The sequence below is a fragment of the Arvicanthis niloticus genome, chromosome 10, assembly GCF_011762505.2.
Source record: "Arvicanthis niloticus isolate mArvNil1 chromosome 10, mArvNil1.pat.X, whole genome shotgun sequence".
NCBI classification, from domain to species: domain Eukaryota; kingdom Metazoa; phylum Chordata; class Mammalia; order Rodentia; family Muridae; genus Arvicanthis; species Arvicanthis niloticus.
The window spans coordinates 44,385,976-44,392,476 of record NC_047667.1 but is presented as its reverse complement, the minus strand read 5'-3'; positions in this window follow the sequence as shown (position 1 = coordinate 44,392,476).

Here is a 6,501-nt window from a genome sequence, read left to right as displayed (position 1 = left end):
GTTTTTGCCTGCCTCACTGGCTGCTTCACCTCAGGCCTTTTTAAGGCTTGTATTTCTGTCTGGCCTTTAAATGTTGGAGTACTTTGCTTCTCAGTCCTGGGTTCTCTTTAAGTGTAACTTTTCGTAATAGCTCAGGGTTCAGAGATGGTCTCCCGAGATGCCTGTAGAACATAACCTCTATCGCAATTTGTTAATTTGCTTGCTCCCTCTCAACTCATTGTGTTGAGCTGCTTCATAGAGTTCACTACAGTGTGTAATGCTCTATTTTGCTCTTATCGACGGTGTCCCCTGCTAGAATATCCTCCACAAGAGCAAGAGCCTAGCACTTTTCTTCTTCATTTAGCTTCCAGGGATTAACGTGGCACCTGACTCAAAGTCAGCTCTTGACAAATATTTGCCAGAGACAATGAACTCAGGCTTTTAAAAGAGGAACTCCATTGAGGAGCCTAGACATTTCCAAACCATTAGAATATGCTGTTGTCTAGAGACATTCCATTCACAACGACCACACACATGTATATAAACTAAAAGGAATGCTATCTAAAGGTAATAACTTGGGAACATTTTGAGACTTCACTTGGATATAATTGTATCTAACTTACTACTTAGATCGTTTCAATCTGAACATCTGAACACTGGAGTGACTGTCCATCTGGTCCAGGGATTGGTCATCACAATGAAAGGTGTTCTTTTATATACAACTTTCTCATAAAACAAATTTAGTTGAGAAGAAATAATCATGTGGATTGAAATGATCAGTATCAAGGAAAGAAGCAATATAGATCACAAAATCATTTTATCTAAGACGTGATTGGACAATCTGGGAAGACAGGCCAGGAAGTGTGGGAGAGAAGGCTGAGCAAAATGCCAGGAGGCTTTCACTCAGCTTGGTGGAAATAGAACAAGGAAATCATGCTTTCAGTTTTAAATTGGATGCTGAAGAGCCCTGCATATTTGCCACAGAGCCCCAACCATTGCTGAATGGCAAACACTATCTTTGAATTTCCAGGAAGTGTCTACCACACACAGCTGCCTCTCCTGCATTTGGGGTGGGAAATCAAGGAGGGGCTGTAACTCAACCTTGGGTCAGTGCCAAAAGAAGATAAAGGAACAGCTGCAAGACACCAAGCGAGGAATGGGAACTCAGCAGAGGCAGAACGAGAATCCCGAGGCTGCCATAAGCATGGGCAGCTCGGAAGCATTGCCTGGAGTTTGAGGGAGAGCATTGGCTTTCCTTGGAGGCCTGCAATGAGTTTTCTAGATACATTCGCGTTAACTTTACAGTGAATCCTCTCAGTGTGAGTCTGCTGGTGCTCTCAATCACTCTTTAACAGAACAGTAATGAAAACTGCATGAGGGTGGCATGTGCAATAGACTATATTATTATCTAGACATTGAAATCGAATCCCCTGTGTATAAGGGGGAGGTAATCGGTCATGAAAGAGAAGCCCTCATAAATGGCATTAGTGCCCCTATAAAAGGACTCAAGAAGCCCTCCTGCCATGTGGGGCTACAGTACCACAGCTTCATCTGTAACCAGAAGCAGAGTCCTAGCTTGACCAGAACTGAAACAGGCTGACACCCCCCTTCAGGACTTAGCGCCTCCAGACTTGTGAACAATTTCTGTTATATATAAGTTAGCCAGTCAATACTACTTTGGTATAACAACATGAATTGACTCTCTCCTATCCACACTGTACCTTGCTTTCCATTTTTCAATATGATTCTGTAGTCTAGCCCTAGACTTTGCTACCTATGGTGGTTTGAATATTCATGGTCTCCACAGGCTCAGATGTTTGAATATTTGACCCCAGTTAGTGGCACTGCTTGGGTAGGCTTAAGAAGTATGGCCTTGCTGGAGGAAGATGTTCTTGGGGGTGGGGCTTTGAGCTTTCATAGCCGCATGCTATTCCCAGTTCTTTCTCTCTGCTACATGCTTGAGGTTAAAGATGTGTCCTCTCTGCTTCTTTGCTCCAGCCACCATACCTGCTACTTGCTACCATCATTTTCTTTTCATGGTCTCTTATCATCCTGGAACCATAAGCCAATTAAACCTCTCCTTCTATATGTTTTCTTGGTCATACAAAGTTAATAATATACAACTCATATTAATAGGTCACTGTTTTGGCATCTTAAAAATTACACTTTATTTTGTGTTTGTGTATGTGGGTATATGTGCATACCATAGCATGTATGTGGTGGTCAAAGGACATCTTGCAGGAGTCTCCTCCACCAGGTGGGTCCCCAGGGATGGAACTTGGATCATAAAGACTTAGCAGCAAGCTCCTTTACCCACTGAATTATCTCTTCAGGACCTAGGTTCTAGAAATTTAAGCATAAATAAACACAATTTCTCCTTTTGCTGAGTTATAGTTCAGTGGGGACATACAAACAGACAATTATAGCGGAATACAGTAAGTGCAAACTATAAAAATAATCTTGGCTTTTATGAGATCATTAAAGAGAAGCACTTAGCGAAGTCCTCAGAAGCGGGTCAGTTTTTTAATAAACTGACAGGTGAGTCAGACCTTAAAGGACGTGAAGAGTTAAGCAGAGAGAGGGAGGCAAGCTAGAATGGGGTTGGAGGCAGCAGGAGGAAACAAAAGGGGAGACATACCTAGAAAGGACAGATTTCTATGCAAATGAGTGGAAAGAAAAAACCAGACTATCTAGGGGGCACCAGCAAGCTTGAGTTGTTAGAGACAAGCTTAAGCTGTAAATGAGAGCAGAGAAGATGTCTAGGTTAGATGATGGCACATCTAATATTAAATCTAATATTAATCTAATATTAAAGGCATCTACCATCTTGTCTGCAACACGCAGCTGGGGAAGGGGTTTAGGTCATAAAGGAGCATGGCAAGATCAGAGGTTTAAATGTTACTTTGTTGTCTAAAGAATACTTCCTAGCAGCTTATAGTTGTATCCATATTGCACGAAGAAAACCAGAGCAGCTTTGTTAGCTCATAGTTCTAGTCCAGGTGAAAGCTGAAGGAAGCCTTAACTGAGGCATGGATTGTGAAGAGCAGAGACAGGGACAGCTTTGTCATTGGCAACAGACTGAGATGGAGGAGACTATCAAAGGGTTCCTTCCTGGATAACAAGAAGGAGTAACAGGATTATAGGTTAAGATCATGTTAACACGAGGAAGTTGTGTGTTCGGTGGAGAGAATGATGATTTCCATTCTAAATTGTCAAGTTTCAAACCACCTTTAGATGAGCCCGAACAAGACTGAAAAATCTGGAATGGAGAGGAGAGATGCAGACTAAAAGCATAGCACTGGAATTCATCTTCATACAGGTAATATTGAAACACCAAGAGCACCTCAGATCATGTGGGAAACATCTGTGAGGTGAGAAAAATAGTCAAGGAGAATTCCAAGGTGAAGGTAAGAACATAAAGAATTTAGAGATATATGAAAGAATGCTGAGAGTATGGTGTCATTAAAATAAAGAAGAGAGAGAGAGAGAGAGAGAGAGAGAGAGAGAGAGAGAGAGAGAGAGAGAGAGAGATCCTCTTTTGTCCAGGCTTACTTCAAGATTCCTGGCCTCAAGCAAACCTTCTGGCATCAACCCTCTCTACCTTGGCTATAGGTAGCACTACTATCTAACTTTGTCTTCATTAAGGTTTCTACTGTTGTGAAACATTATGACCAAAAAGCAAGCTGGGGAGGAAAGGTCTATTTGGCTTACATTTCCACAGCCCTGCTTATCATTGAAGGAAGTCAGGACAGAAACTCAAACAGAGCAGGAACCTGGAGGCAGGAGCTGATGCAGAAGCCATGGAGAGGTGCTGCTTACTAGCTTGCTTCCCCTGCCTTTGTTCAGCCTGCTTTCTTATAGAACTCAGGACTACTAGCCCAGGATGGCACCACCCACAATAGGCTGAGCAAGCCTTCCCCCATCAATCACTAATTTAAAAAATGCCTTACAGCTGGATCTTATGGAGGCATTTCCTCAATCGAGTTTCCCTCCTTTCAGGTAAACTCTAGTTTGTTGGCCAAGTCGACATAAGACTAGCCTGCACAAGCTTCAAGAATAAATTTTAAGGAGGTGATCAATTATGCTAAATGTAATGCAGGGTGTGGTAACATAGAGCTGAAAGACTTAAAATGTATCTAGTTAAATATCATTTGACAGCTGAAGGCAACTCCCTTGACTGCTAGAAAGAATATTCAAACAAAATAAGGGCAGTGCCTGAAGGGAAAATTATTGACACGTATAAATATAGAGACATTAAAACTAAAGAAAGTACTCACTGAAAATACAATATTATTAAGGAGGGTTTAAATTCCAGGACTGAATGACATTTATTTTTGAAATCTATTAATGTCACTCACTGACATTAAATTGAGGGAGAAAATTAAATGATTATCTCAACAAATATGGGGGGGGGGGACCCAGTAATATTTAACACTCATTTTTTTTATTTTAAATGTTTCTTAGAAATCTAGAAATAGCTGGGCGGTGGTGGCGCACGCCTTTAATCCCAACACTTGGGAGGCAGAGGCAGGAGGATTTCTGAGTTCGAGGCCAGCCTGGTCTACAAAGTGAGTTCCAGGACAGCCAGGACTACTCATAGAAACCCTGTCTCGAAAAACCAAAAAAAAAAAAGAAAAAAAAAGAGAAAGAAAAATCTAGAAATATAGTGGACCTTCTGAATATACTTAAAAGCCTAGGAGCAGATACTGCAAAATAAGAAATATTCTCTGCTCAAAGCCAGGAACAAGATATAGACATAATTCTTCAACATGGCTCTGGACTTTCTGACCAATGCAGTAAGACAAGAAACAAAATGTACAGACATTGAAACTAAGGAACAAAAGTTAACATTATATGCAGATAATAAAATTTTCTCTATATAGTATATTTGAGACAATCCTTTACTATTGCATGCTTATAAGAGTTTTTAAATGTTGATAGACCCAAAATCAATAATCAAAATTCACCAGTTTCAGTACAATTGCAGTAACTAATTTGGAAATACAATAACATCATCTAGTTATAACAAAAACAATAATTTGCAAGAAACAAATCTAGCAAAAATGTTGAAGAACATAGACACACAGATACACACACACACACACACACACATACACACACACACACACAAAGAATATTTAGTCAAAATAGAACAAAATTGGTTTGAAAAAAAATTGATAGAACTGGAGACCACCATATACATATATATACATACATATATGGATATCTATCTATCTATCTATGGTGAGAGAGAGGAAGAGAGAGAGAGACATGAAAGACGAAAGGGGACTATTTGGGAGAAGAAAGGAATAGCAGTAAAAAGTAGAGGGAGACAAGAATATTTACATATATTTGTGAAAATATAATGAAGTATATTATTTTGTACCATTATCTGGTAATAATAATTTAAAAACTCAAGAGATTAGGCCACAGTCAGTATATAGGAGATTTTTAAAAAATAAATCACAGAAATCACAAAATTGCAATTGAAAAACAATCAGCAAAGAATGCTGCTAGGTATTCAAAATACAAGTAAGTATTGAATAGACAAGAGCACATCAAAAGAACAATATATATTTTTTAAGTTGAATTGCTTTTCATGTATATTATTTTTAAGACTTATTTATGTGTGAGTACTCTGTCTTTATGGACACCACATGATTCCATTACATCAGATTCCATTACAGATGGTTGTGAGCTACCATGTCATTGTTGGGAAATGAACTTAGGACCTCTGGAGGAGCAGACAGTGCTCCTTATTGCTGAGCCATCTCTCCAGCCATATATTCTTGAGAATCTCAAAAAATTGAAAAACAAAACAAAAACAAAATATTGCTAAATATTGACATGGTGTGAAGAAGAAACTCAGCTCCTGTAACTTGAGACAGCTACATTGGAGAGAAACCCACCAGTATTTTGTGGCATTTGATATATGAAACTACAATTTGTCAACTCACTTGAGACATATGGTAATGTCAATCTATGAATAATGAGAAGTGGTTTAATGATACTGTTTGTGATAGAAAGTGGAAACTCAGTAGTAGACTACATAAGTAAATGGTGAATTCTTCTGATTTTATATATATGTATCAGTCAAAATAATCAGACTAGGCCCACAAGTAATAACATAACCCTTGAGAATATAATACTACACACAAAAGGTAACTACCAGGGTATGTTTCATACGTGTGTGGAAGAAATGAATACCAACATTAGAACAGCAATGATACCTTGGTCGCTAGAAGCAAAAGGGGTTGGCTGGAGTATTAAGGGGATTTCAACTTTAACACCTTATTTCTTTTTAAAATATTTGAAGAAGAAGGGTAGGGAGGAAGTATGGGATGGGAACAGTCAGAAAGTGGACTAGGAGGGGAATAAAATTTGGAGTGTAAAAAAAATAAATAAATAAAATAATAAAAATTAAAGAGAGATACCAGAAAGAAAGGAGGTAGTAGAGCCAATAAATACCATCTGGTCTTTGAAGTTTAGAGGAAAAAGAAAAAAAGTGGGATTGATAGTAGC